Source organism: Falco peregrinus, chromosome 14 (genome assembly GCF_023634155.1).
Source record: "Falco peregrinus isolate bFalPer1 chromosome 14, bFalPer1.pri, whole genome shotgun sequence".
Classification (NCBI taxonomy): domain Eukaryota; kingdom Metazoa; phylum Chordata; class Aves; order Falconiformes; family Falconidae; genus Falco; species Falco peregrinus.
This window is the reverse complement of record NC_073734.1, coordinates 21,259,554-21,273,104: the sequence shown is the minus strand read 5'-3', so window position 1 is coordinate 21,273,104 and position 13,551 is coordinate 21,259,554. Positions and strand designations below refer to the sequence as shown.

Sequence of the window (13,551 nt, the reverse complement as noted above, 5' to 3'; positions counted from 1 at the left end):
GTGCATACAAAATCATCTCCATTCCTTTCTCCAACCCTACAAGGAAAGCTACTAATTTTGTAACGTACATCAGTTTCCTCCAAGTGACATCAGTGAGATAAGGATCTGTAAAAGCAAATGGTTCCTCCTGTGCTGCACAGTGTCATAAGTTAAAAGTCACTAAAAATCACATTTGCTTGCATTTATTGAGCCTTACTATCAAACTATAGTGCGAGACCAAAAAACTCGGGCTTTTGGATCTGAGTTTGCCCGCATAAATGGAGTAAATCTGTTCTTCCTAAGTGCCGGTTCCTGTGGTGGAAGGGTTCTTCCAAACCATGCTCTGTTGGGTAAAGAGTTGGGTAAAGGGCAGTTAATTATTTTATTCCCAAAGGGTACAGCCATGCTCTGTCTGTGTTCTCGTTGAAGCTCTGAGTTGTTACCCTCTACTTTGTGCTGATAAGGCTGCACCTGGAACAGTGATTCCAGTTATGACCTGGTTCTGTGCCCTCATCCCGTCCCTGTTCAGCAGTGATGTGCAGGAGCTGTGGAGGACTAGTATGAATGGTGGTTCAGGGTACCAACCTGCAAGAAGCAGCCGAGGGAGCTCTTTTCGAGGTAAGAGGCTAAAAGGTACCTAATAGCAGCTTGCAGCTACTTTAAAGGGTAGTTACAGAGATGACACAGTGTCTTCTCAGTACCGGCAGAAAACATGGCAAGGGGCAGTGGCTGAAAACAGCACAAATTGTGAGGTTCTGGTTGGATATTCGAAAAAATATTTCTTGAGGAGGGTAGCACAGCAGGGGGACAAAGCCATGGCCTGATCTGGCATTGGCAATGGTCATGCTTTGAGTGGGAGGTTGGACTTGAGAACTCCAGAGGTCTCTGCCACCCACCATTTCTTTGATTTTGCTACAGAGCATGAATATTCTGTCCATTGACTGCTGTTCCTAATTTATATTTTGATGTTTTAGTGTAATTTTGCTCAAGGCCAGATTCTACTGCTTCTATGTTAGGAAGCAATTCTAATCCCCTAAATCGATAGGATTATTTTTGGCACAAAGTTCTGGATTGCGAAATCTGAAGATATCTGTATTGCAGATCCTGAAGGGGGTTGATTTCTTTCTTTTTTTCCTTTCTTTTTTCTTTTTGTAAAATAACTGACATGCTTAATGAATAAGCAGATAAGAAAATTATTAAGGGTGAAGGAGCTTGACAAAACTTGATTACATCTAATCTTTAAAATTCACACGCTACTTTCTTTTCTTTGAACACATAGTATGTTTCTCTAAGAAAGTGATAGTTGTGTGTTATGCGATTTAGCTTCTCTTAACCACTTCTTGTGACCTTTTACTTCAGTAACCTGATTGAAATCTCACTTTGTTAACTTTAATTGACATTGAAGGAAAAATTATTTTTCCAGAAGTCAGGCAGATCGATATGAATTTGCACTCTGCTAACTTTACTTCCTGGAGTTGCCTTGAAGACTGTAAGAAAGCTCAGCACGTGATGGAAAGCATTGAGTCTCTTGTTACTCTACATTTGCTGTGTTATGTGGGTTACCAAAAACACTTCAAAATAAACTGAGAAATGATAGTACAGCCATTAGAGATGAAAGCAGCCCTTTAAAGTACTTCGGTTTGCACTGAAAAGATGTATGCACTCCTCCTTTTGTGCTTGTGACAGAATTAAAAGGGATAATCAGGTTTGTGCTGTGATTATTACTCCAAACATTTTAGGCTGTCCAAGAAAATCATTGCTCTAATTAAACCAGAAAGTAAATTATGGCTTTCAAGCACCTAGGTCCCTCAGTATAAAAGGTGACAATAAGGGCACCTTCACAAGCAGAAGTATATAAGTTAATAGAAAATCTACAGGGTTTGGTTCGGAGCTGTTTAATTAGACAGTAGACGACAGGGCCAGAAAGAGCACCATGTCTTTAAAAGAAGCAAGGTGGCTTTTTTCTTTTTCGAATGGGTAACATTTGGCTAAATAGTGTGGCCTTGACGCTAGGTTTCATTAGGTGTAAATGACATTGCAGAGCCTCAGGCTTTAAAGTGGCTCGAGGAGGTACAGGAAGGGTATTTTTCTTTCACCTGTCACCACTTATTTTCCTGAGCTACTGGCCAGTAGCCTGGCATTTGCAGCTAATGGGAATTAAATAATACAGCTGTAATACAAATGTTTCTTGTTGCTTGATCTTATGTGGCAGTCATTAAAGTTTAAATAAAAATCTGGAAAGAGAGCCATATTTAAAATGGTTAAGGACCTTCAGCTAACTTTGGATTTTTATGGCCTTCTCATTATACCTATTATACACTAACACAACCACTAATGAAAGGCTTGGAAACTTTGCGTGGGATGAGGCTCATTTCAGGCAGGAGGAGGAAGTGACCGTCTGCTCGGAAATAGCCGCCTGTGCCAGCCCGGCACTGGCCCCGCCTGCGCGTCTGCTTACCTTTCTAAATTAATTCACAGCTAGATTCCCCTCAGCTTTGTACTGGGCTGCTAAGAGGCCACCGGTGAGAATCCCATCCAGCCTGCCCTCTGGGAGCCGTCACAGCCTTTGCTCTGGTGTCCCAGCCCTGCGGGGCACCGCACCTCCGCCAGGGCAGGGTTGGCCCCATGGAAGGGCAGTTCCAAAGTCGAAGGCCTGTAGAGGCATTAGTTAAATGCTTCCTGGCAAGAGGGTCTGGTGTTACGGTAATGCGCCCTCAATTACACCATTGATATTATTTCTCTGTGTGTTTTTAGTATCTCTTCCCTGCAAAGAGCATTTGCTCAGTGTAATACCTTTTGGCTCTCATACTTCAATATATTTGCTCACTTTATGAAGATTGCACATCCCAGAGATAACAACTGTTGCTATTCCTGGTGAGAAATTTTCTATTCCTCCAAAAAGAAAGCAATTTCAGTTCTAGCGAGGTATTGCACAACTTGTTTCTTACTGCAGCAGTAGTAAAATAAACCTGCTCAGAAGCGAGGGGGGGTGGGTTTAGCATCTCTTCCTGGGCACCTTTTTGCCTGTGCCCCAGGGTGCTTACACTGAGGCTTACGCCGCTGCCTTCCACTGGCCTGCAAGAAGCCATGCTGCTTCTTTGTGCCTCCATCTTCCCATCTGTCAAAGAGGCATTGCAATGCCGACCTCCCCAGTTAAGTACTTTGAAGATTATTGATGTTGCAGCAAAGCTTTTATATGAGCATTTGATTCTAATATTTCTTCCTTCCACAGTATGTTTTATTCAGGCCAAACTCCCCCTCACTTTCCTTGCAGCTAACGGAGCAGAGAATCTGTTATTGCGGCTGTTCCCTATTGCGGCCTGAGAGGTCTGTTTTGATATGTCAGCACAAGAAACTTTTCTTTTTATAATTACAGGTTTTGTCAACCATTTTGACTGCTAATCGAGCTGCAATATGGATTATTGCCTTATTAGTAACACAGGCAGTTCTCCAAAACACACAGCCTGAGGCAGAGCCTCATTACGAAAGACTTCAGGCCAGTTTATTTAGCAAAGCTGTAAGGTACTGGAAATAAGATCTTATACTGGGACGTGTTGAGTAACCTTAACATTAGGCGTAGAGCCCTGCTTCCCTTAGGGACACACCCTGTCCATAGGTATTTTGCTGTTACTGGTTATGTGTGAGGAGAGAATCCGCTAGCTGGTATTAAACCAATGAACCAGGCAGCCCTAGGGTCAGCCAGCGTGTTTAGGGAAAGGACCAGGAGGCATCCATCCTGGAACCTGCCTTCTGAGGAAGACGCTTGCCTCAAGAGGAAAGAGAAAAGTGGTCAGTGACATAATTTGAATGCAAAATTAAAGACTACTGCTGAACATTAAAATATTTCTTCTAGTTCCCATGGGATTTTGCATGGAATTCACTGCGCTCAGTGTGAATGGCAGAGGGACTATATTTATACTTGGTAAATTGGCTGGATGGTCTCCTGAGATTTGAATTGTTTAACACAGAAAGCTCTTGATTTGGGGATATTTTGTAGCATCCAGTGGCAAGATCCACCCACAACCCCTCAAGGGATGTATTCAAAAGAATATGTCTAATTTTGCATCATGAGTAGCTGCAGAAGAATACAAGCCAGGCATTCAAGCTGCATGATTTCAAGAGCAATAAAAAATATGAGATATGAATAAAAAAATTATCAGAAAGAAAGTCTTATCTTAAAAGCATACAGAATTGGACTAAATATTTTGATTGGTACTTCCTCCCCTCTACTTCCTGAAATAATTCTGTTCGGGTCAAATGAAATGGTTCTTCAATTATGTTGATTTTAGTAAACGTTTTCAGGGGGAAGAAAAACTGAACACCATTCCCTCCCTTCCAAATGAAATATTTTTACTTCTTCAAAATGGCATAATTCAATGGCATTTTCCCTTGTGATTTGATAATCACACCTAAAATATTTTAAATGCTACCCGTGTTTTACAAATGTAAATATAAATTTATATATGAACAAGACAGCAGGTTAAATACTTTGTTGTATCCAAAATGTTTGTATATTTACTGGGATTGCTTCATTTTTAATCAAATGAAAGTAGAATGGTTTTTGATTCTTCTCTGACCAATGGGTGGGCATAACTTGATACAGTTTCAACCCTGATCACCTGCGTGTCAGTTTGATTCCCCAAATTTAGGAGCCTCAAATTGCTTTAATAGCACTACAGCATAATTATATTTCAGACTTCCTAGGCACTGGGAGGAAGCGCATGTCTTACTTTAAATGTCTTACTCTGAATTTAGCCAGCACCGAGTCTTATTTTTGTGTATTTATGTAACTACCTGAGCAGGATTATTTTTTTTATTATTGTTAAATTTGTTGCCTGTAACTAAGGCACAAACAAACACTAAGCCACTTTGTTGTTTGTCTAGTTTAAATGAAAATGTTGCATTGGTATAGAATCAGTCTTGAAGTATTCTTTATCTTCTGAAAATGTTTCCAAGCAGAAATACTTCAAAAGCACATTTTCCATCCACTAAAAAAAAATGTTCAAAAAATGAAGTGCTTTTAAATGCCTATGGTAGCAGGTAAAGGAAACAACCATATTAAAAGAAATAATGAGAAAATAACCCAGGAACAGGCTCGTTCTTTTAGACTAATCATTTGCTTTGAGAGTAGGCTGAGTTTTGAACACCTAAAAATTGAAGTAGCAATAGGCTGTGGGCCAGGGTGGTAATTCATTTTGAGAGATCAACTTCAGGTGCTTTGAGGGAGACAAGGTTTCAGGGGTGGCTTTCCTGAAAGTCAAACCCATTGAGGCTGTCCTGTAACTGACTTCTGAGCAGAGAGGCAAGTATCACTAGCTGTGGTATAAAAGCTAGGTCCAGCCCGTGTCTCTTTGCATAAATAAACAATATAAATAATAGGGAATAAAGGAAGGGGACTGATGGAATGGTTTTATAGTCAATTTTTTATACCTGGCAATAAAGGTTTACTTTAAAAAGAATTTTTTTTTTTGCTTCTTTGCCTTCATTGCTGTCCATATTGACTTTCTGGTTCACAGTTTTACAGTCATGTTCTTGTTTCTGCTTACTATAAGAGCTGCTTGTCTGTTTCCAGAGCAGTGTTTTGTTTTGGACCATGTAAGGTAGTCAGTGCCCAGGAAGAGGCTAAGACACAGGCGTTGTGCACAGCGGTGCTTCTCCTAACATGTTCTGTGTGTTTCAGATAATAGTGGTTAGTGATCATCCACTGATGGACCTTTATCCTGCATGGATTTGTCTAATCCTACTTTGAACGTGTTAATACTCTTTGGCCTCTACAATATCCTCAGGCAGCAAGTCTCGCATGCTAATTGTATGTGGTATAGTGTTTGAACTGTGAAGAGGTATGTGTTTAAAGCTTAAAGTAGGTCCAGCCTGTCTTTGGAAGAATGGTGGGTTGATTCATCTTTGTAACCGGAGGACCTGAGCCTAATAAAAGAAACGAAGCGTATTTTGAATTGCAACCTGAGCAAATAATAAGGTGCGACAGTAAGAACTCCTGACTTGCTTACTTGAAAAGGTATGGAAGCTTAGAAGACATGCACAGTTATAATGCTGACTTTTTATTAATCAAGTTCAATCCTCATACTTGGTCTGAAAACTTTTGCAATTAGTGTTGATCTTCACAGAGGGAAGCTGTGAAATGCAGATGGTGAAACTTCTCCGCATGTTTTGTGCTTCTCTGTTTTGCCAACATGTGCTAGCATCAGACAGTAAATGTTGTGGAGTGCTTGGCCGCTCTGGTAGGAAAATGACGAGGAAAATACAGCCATTTTTAACTGATCCAACTTTCTTTTCAAATTCACTGTTGCATGGGTTATTTGTCAGTTCCTCAGATTATCCTAGGAAACCAGGAAAAAGATGCCTTGCTTCATTTGTATCAGATAGGGTTATGAATATTTCTGTTTATGCTCTGTTTGTGTGGAGGGAAAGGGACATTTCTGTTCTAGTTTCAGTTTCTGCTCTTAAGAAAGTGAAAACAAAGGTTGGTGGCACGCAGCTGTGTTATCTATGGGATCTTGTTCCTTGTTTGATAACAGGAGAGGTTCAGGCTTCTGTATATGGGTTTTTCATTTAGTGTCTCCTGTTCTTCACTATGTACCTGTACAGGGGTTATAACTCCTGCATCTGAGCACTTGTTCATCCCAGAGTGGTGAGGGACATATCAATGCTGTCCCGAGGAAAAACTCTCCACTAAGATTTCAGCACAAGTACTGAGCAGAGGCTCTCCTCTGTGCCAATATGGATGCAGCACGGATCTCGTAGAAAGAGAAAATCTGGGTTTCCCAAGCAAAGGGAAACCCAGCTGAGACAGAGGGATCTAAATCCTGCCCAAGAGGGATTTATCCCCTCTCTTTCCCTGCCCCTGTCTACAGCCAGGGATGAGGCAGCTGGGTGGGCTGCACACTGGTCGCAAGCCTTGCGCAGCACGTACAGTCTGTTGCAGAGATACCAGTACTAGCTCTGAGTCGGGTATTGCCGCAACCAGAAGTAATGGGTTCACAGTGAAAGCTGAGCAATGCTCTAAGACAGTAGCACCCCTACATCTGTCATGTTGACATGAAGCTGCTTTTAGTAACACTCAGCAGGAAGGGGATGGCTTGTTGGCCCCTAGAAGAGGCTAAAATGAGAGCTGCTTTTGTCCCTTGGTCCTTTTAGCTGCGGAGAACCTAATTTTAGCACAGTAGAGTTTATATATATATATGTCTATATACACACACGTATGCATATATACACGTTCAGGCTAAAATTTTAAATCATTGAAAAACCACAAAGCCTTGAATTAGAAGAGAGGTCAGGGGAAAGTTTATGAACTCCAGCTAGTGCTGCAAACAGAAGCAGCAGCTGATTCACCTCTCCCGAGGTCTATCCCTGTGGTGCGCCTCAGCAGGACCTTCAGCTCAACCATAATGACAGGCTTCTGCTAATGGAGCTTCATCTCACACGTAACCTCGGCGTGTAGCATCCAGGGCCAGGCAGCCTAACTCTGGCAGAGATGTCATGTTTTACTCAAAAGAGTACTTTGTAATTTAAAGAATTTTAAATTACAGCTTATTAGCAACAGTTCCTTCCTGAGTAGTGTCTAATGCAGCTGCACTTGATGCCATTACTGTAGCTTCACTGGAAGTGCGTGACTTGGCCCAGGCTGTAGATGTTAAGGCAGTATTTTCATGGGACAAGTAAGGGAGATGTGATTTTCTACAGCTGTAAGTACCTAAATACTTGTTGAAGTTTGGCTCTAATCACTGCCCACCAACTACAAGATCCTTGCTTCACCTAGTGTCAGCATCTCATAGGATCAACCATAAATATTTGTGCTTTTTTTTATTGTAACTATTTCTGAGGAAAACAGGGCAACTGTTTGAAATACACTTTAGTGACTGATGGCAAGGCAATTACTTCAATTTAGGTTTCAGAGGAATGACTTGAGAGCAGTTAGATTATGTTTATCTTGTTAATTTAGACTGGCCTTTTAACTTTATTTTTCTTTATTCTCCTGAAATATAGTACCATCGCATGTTAAAAAAAAAAGTATTATGGAAACTACCTCTTATACAGGGGTTACAGAGCATCTCTTTATGAAGGCCTTTTTGCAGGCCAGCATTTCAAGCATTATAGTAGGTGTGTAGAAACTGAGGCCTGTGGAGGTGAAATGACTTTCCTAACCTTGCACAGTGAGCCACTGAAAAAGTTGGGCTCGAACAAAATTCTGGATAGACCTAGCTTTGTGTCAGGGGTTGCCATTATTCTTTCTCCAGCCAACTGTTGCTATCATTTCTGCCTTTGGCTACCACTGGTTCAAGCATCTTAAAAGATGTTCTAGTGGAGGCATGGTCACAAAACCAGGGCAGAGTCAGAGAACAGGCTGAGATTGGAGTGTGTTTGAGAGAAATGTTGGTAATCTTGATCAATCTTGAGAATAGAAGATATTTGAGATAAATTCTCAATTTCAAATCCCACATTAAACGGCTGCGTTTGTTGCCAACATGTACTTTGTAAATGCTGTATGTTTTTTCGTCTGGAGACTTGCAGAACTGCTTTAACCTGGCCCTGGTGAGATTAACATGGTATCCTTTCAATTACCTTGAGCAAAACATGCCAATTTTCTATTGCCTATTTTTAGGCTTCCAGCTGGGCCTAAGAATTGAAAAGTTATTAAAGAAAGCCAAGATCTGAGCAAATGTGCCTGTTATAAATTGTAATATAAACCACTTATAAGTATAGGTTTTATCATCCTAGAGTTATTTCTTAATTTAAATGTTTCATGTGCATATCTTGGAGATGGGGACGTATTTGGGTGAGGAACGTGATTATAAAAGCTATTTCTTTGTATGCCAGACTGTGATTATTCCAGATTGTAAAAATAAAAGTATTACACATCTGTGAAATACCTGACAAACTTCTTTGACAAACCAGATGTTAGACTATCTAATACTTATTTTAAAGATATGCACACAAATGAAAAAATACATGCAAACTTATTCTGTTGCGATGATAATGTTATTGCTGTAGCATTGTTTTGTTTTGCTTTTCATGTCTCCTGCAGTGAGGGCAGTGTGAGCATCTGAGTCTGGTTCCCATTTGTTTTGCTTGGAATGTGTTGGGCTGTCTTGAATGTCTTCCATTGTTATATGGACGGTAGGTACATGTGCAATAGCTCTCTTAATGTAGGGCATGGAGACATACTGTAGGTATATAGTATAATTAACTGTGCGGCTATTCAGGAGCAGCTGTTCCCTATTGTTGTTGCAGCACAACAAAGCCTTAAGGCAGCACTTGTTAGTATTTATGGAAACCCATTAGCCAGTTTGTGAATGAGCCTGCAAAAGAAGAGGAAATTCTGATAATAATAAACACGAGTTCTTGTTAAAGCTGGAGAACTCCAGCTATCCCTATCACTCACTGCTGGTAAAGGCTCTCGTCCCTTTGATTTTTACCACAGAGTAGATCCAAACTTTCTCTGAAACACCAATTGAAAATCCAAATGAGTGAACTCCTTTCCAAGGCAATGCTTTGCTCCTCCCAGCCCACTGCATTTTTTAAAGGAAATCAGAAACTCTTCCCACTGCAATCCAGTTTTGGTGCCAGGATGTACATAGGAAATACTATTTCCTGCCTGTGCTGGCAAGTTTAGTTATTAAACCACTTCCTCCAAGAGCCAAACTGCTTTGAAGAAGAAATAAAGTTCAAAGCCTTTCTAAGAGACCATTTGTTGTTCTTATGTGCCTAACCTGAATGTTACGCTGCACGCCGTATAAGTAAAAAGAGTTTAATCTCTTGAAGACGGGCTGGCCGTTGTTCTAGGTCACTGGGTTGGGAGAAGCAGGAACAGGTTACAACGGCGTTTTTAGGAAGCTGCTTTCTGAGGTCGAAGGGGCTTGTTGCATTGGTGCTAGAGAGGTGAGCGCCAGAGAGCCGCCGCAGGGCCATTGAACAGCTTCTTGCAGGACAGGCAGCGGCTCCAGACTGCTTGCGGAGACAAGGAAGCTTGTGCTGCCATCCATATGTGTTCATCTGGACATTGGGTAGCTCGGAGTCCAAATGGATGGAGCAGATAGAAGGCAGATACCTCAGAGTACTTTCTTCTTTCTGTCAGAGACACCTCACTCTTACAGGCATTCCACATTTAGTTTTTAACTGGCAATACAGGCTGTGTAATTGTGATAGTTACCCATCCTATTCTGCGGCAAAAATGATGCTGTGTGACCGGTAGCCGGTCAAAACCAACAAGGGGAACTCAGACAATAACCACCAAACAATCTACAGGACAAAAATTATCCATAAGTGAAAATGTTTCCAGAAATCATTTGCTGTTACTGCTTGTGCTCCAGCTTCACCTTAAACAGGATAGACAATTAGTTGGGGAAAAAGGTTCTAGTAACAAGTTCCCTGCTCTGAATCTGATAAAAGTAATAAGGGAGGTTTGAAAAGTGGCGTAGGCATTTTCTAACCTTGGAGCATGTTAGCAGTAAGGTACATTTGTGAAGAACAGCAGCAGTGAAATGTTTATTATTGTGCACCTCCATCCTTTTTGTATTATTCTGTGAGGATGGGGCCGCTTTTCATCTGATCTGTGCTGCCAAGGCAGATAAGAGAGGTTTGTATGATGTCAGATCTGAAACCAAGAGACCTGTAGACAGGTTCTGAGCAGTGATGCCTCTGGCAACTGGTTTCAAGGCAGAGCTTATGTAGAGTGCCTGAGGTTTTAATAAGCGTATAGATGTCTGAGTAGCACTTAAAGAGCATGGGAGGTGACAGGCTGACCCAGTCACTTTCATTAATTGGAATCAAGTTACCTTTTCACATCTGGGCAGAACACTGTGCTGGATATTTAGGGAGTGAACAATATGTTGCCATTGTCTCTGTGCACTGGGTCCTCGGTAACTAGTGAACTGGGACATGAAAAGTAAGTTGATAGTAATAGGTGATGTTCACGGCTGAGAGAACACCAGACTGCGTAAATCATGCTTGCAAAAGTGCAAGCATAAATCATGGAGATCTTCCCAACATGTGCTTGTCAAAGGCTACTACTGTTCATGTGTGAGTTCTACGCAGGCCAAATCAAATGCACAGTTTTTGATGGTTTTTGTTTTGTGCTGGTCAGAGTTGAGGGCTAAATCTTCAGGTGGCTCTATCAAATACTTCAGTAATTATTGAGAAGTACACAGGTGTATACAGAATTATCAATTGTAAGGATGTTGAGTTCAATTTAGGTTTATTTTTAAAAAAGATGAAAGAGCAGAAAATCTATATCCTAGCTGCTTGATCTGTGAAAAGCTGAATTAAAACCAAAAAGACTGATTTGTCCATTTGTGTAAGTTAAAAATGTGAACATTTACTTTATTTCATTCCAGATCAGGCCTCTTAGAAGTCTATTTCTGTCAGTGCAGTGAGCATCCTGCAGGAAGGGTGACATATCCTGAAGCAATTTAACAAAGCAGGTTTGTAAGATATTTGTTCTAATATAAAAAGACCATAAAACCTCAGCAGCACAGTGAAGAACACAAAACTGTAAGCCAGGGAAGAAAAGGCCTTGGAGGAAACTCATGGACAGTGACTTGAAATCCAAGATTTGTTTGGAGAAAAAAAATTGTTGCTGTTTGAATCTATTTTTTGTCAGTGATGTCCCCAAGTGAACCTTAAGATAACCCAAACATTTAAAAATCATAACTTGGGACCCACACCACAGGAAGGACTGACTAAATGTGCTTATAAAACATGTATCTTTCTTCAACATGGAAACTTCTTGCAGTGTTTTGACAAAACATTTCTAGACTTGAAGGTGAACTGACTGATACAAGAATAGAAAACCAAATTTGGTTTTGTAAACTCTGGAAAGTTTACATTTTGAAAAACATTAGTTATTTCACTGTACTACAAAATCAAATTGCAGATCCCTACAAAAATATTTCAGAAAGTGTTGTTTTCTGGGCAGCTTTCCATAGCATTCTCGATTATGTTTTATTAAGGTTGAATTGATTTTAATCTACTTCTTGTCTTTTTGAGTCTTTGGGATATATTTTGGTCATTTTTGAGCCTTTTGCATAAATGTAAGGCTAGAAGCCTCCATGAAAGCCGAGTTTCTTCTCTGATCTCAAACATTTAAGGAGTTAGGGTTTAAATAAAAGCATTCAATGTTGTAAGATCTGAAACAAAATTTTGGCATTGACAACACGGTGGGTCTAATACAAGGCTTCCATCTTAGTTACTTTTTATGGCGTCTAGTTCAATCACTGCAGAGCAGGACTGTGCCTGGTTAACATGAACTTAGCGATGCAAAACTTAATTCATGTAGTTTAACAGACTGGAGTCCAGGTGTACTTGGAGTCTGCTTCTGGAGGTGTTACAGTTCATGACAGAGGGGTCTGCAGAGTTTGGTCCATTCAGTCTGAAACAGACTAGCATTGTTTCTGTAAAACATATACTGAGGTATCGTTAATGAACATACATATGTATTAGATACGTGTGTATATTCTCCCATGCACAAACTGTGGGTCAGACAATGAACAGCCAGCCATGTGTCAGCGTAGCAGATGGAAAGAAGTAGAAACCTACTTTCTAGTCTTTCTTTGTCCTCTCTGCCAGCAGTCACTGTCCTGGTACCTGTGCTGACCTCCCGGACTTGTTCAGAGTCTGTGAATACCTGACCCTTGGGCAGTGAGAAGCATCAGCCACTAACTCTCTGCATAACATCTAACTGTACTGCAGCTTTCCCCAAGAATATTTGCTTCAGCTGCTCTTAGCTGATAGGAAAAGGCTGTTCATTCCCTTTGCACTAGAAATCTGAATATTCCCAGGTTGGTGAGTCTGGCTGACTGTCAAGTCCAGCCTCATTCCAGGTTTCTGGGCTGAAGTATACCGCTGCTGCAATTACCTTACTGCTAAACATCATCTCAAACCTCTGCATCAGGTAAAACTGGCATCTTCACATGAAGTTCTTTGGAAATTATAAATTAACTTAAAAACTTGAGTTTTATATGATATGAGAGATTTGGGGGAATTTTTTTCAGCTAGCCTTCCTGTTTTCAAGCGTTTCATTCTAAAATGGTCATATCTACTCTAATCAAGTGAATCTAATCTGGGTTAAAACTAATGACATGCAGACTGCATTAAATTCCATGTATATATTTTAAACGTTCAATATAAGTACACTTGGGGTTTTTTACTATTTAGTATCTTTTATTGGTGCAGAACCCAGAGGCTCTGCTTGGGAATGGGAGCCCATTTTGCAAGTTGTGATGAACAGACACAGAAAAAAAACGTCCCTTCCCTGGCGAGTTTCTGAAATTTTGCACGCCACAGCATCTGAAGCCAGATCTAAGTCTCTGTCCCACCTTTCAGTACCATACTCCACTTAAAGAAACTACCAACCCCTACTCTTTAGAGAATTTCTGGCCTGATTCAAAATGAGAACGGCTCTGTCATCTCTGCCATTCTGGATTGTTTTTTAGTGAGGAGAAGTTTTGTGCTTGGGTAGCAGAAAGAAGTTCCTGTGAAAGATGATTTCTTTTATCACTTTTTTTTCTTTTTTAGCGGTTAAACAAAAATATTCAATGTTTAACTAACTCTACTACT

General features: G+C 40.6%; 1 long non-coding RNA gene across 7 annotated transcripts in view; it reads left to right on the top strand.

The window, feature by feature from the left end:
* Window positions 1–13,551, top strand: part of LOC129785618 (uncharacterized) — a 786,935-nt gene that overhangs the window by 647,931 nt on the left and 125,453 nt on the right. For 6 of the 7 annotated variants that reach the window (XR_008749763.1, XR_008749764.1, XR_008749760.1 and 3 more), the window contains exons 8-9: window positions 9,023–9,114; window positions 11,331–11,417. This is a non-coding gene — a long non-coding RNA (uncharacterized LOC129785618). The remainder of the gene's footprint in view (window positions 1–9,022; window positions 9,115–11,330; window positions 11,418–13,551) is intronic. The other variant, XR_008749761.1, reaches the window with a different exon arrangement.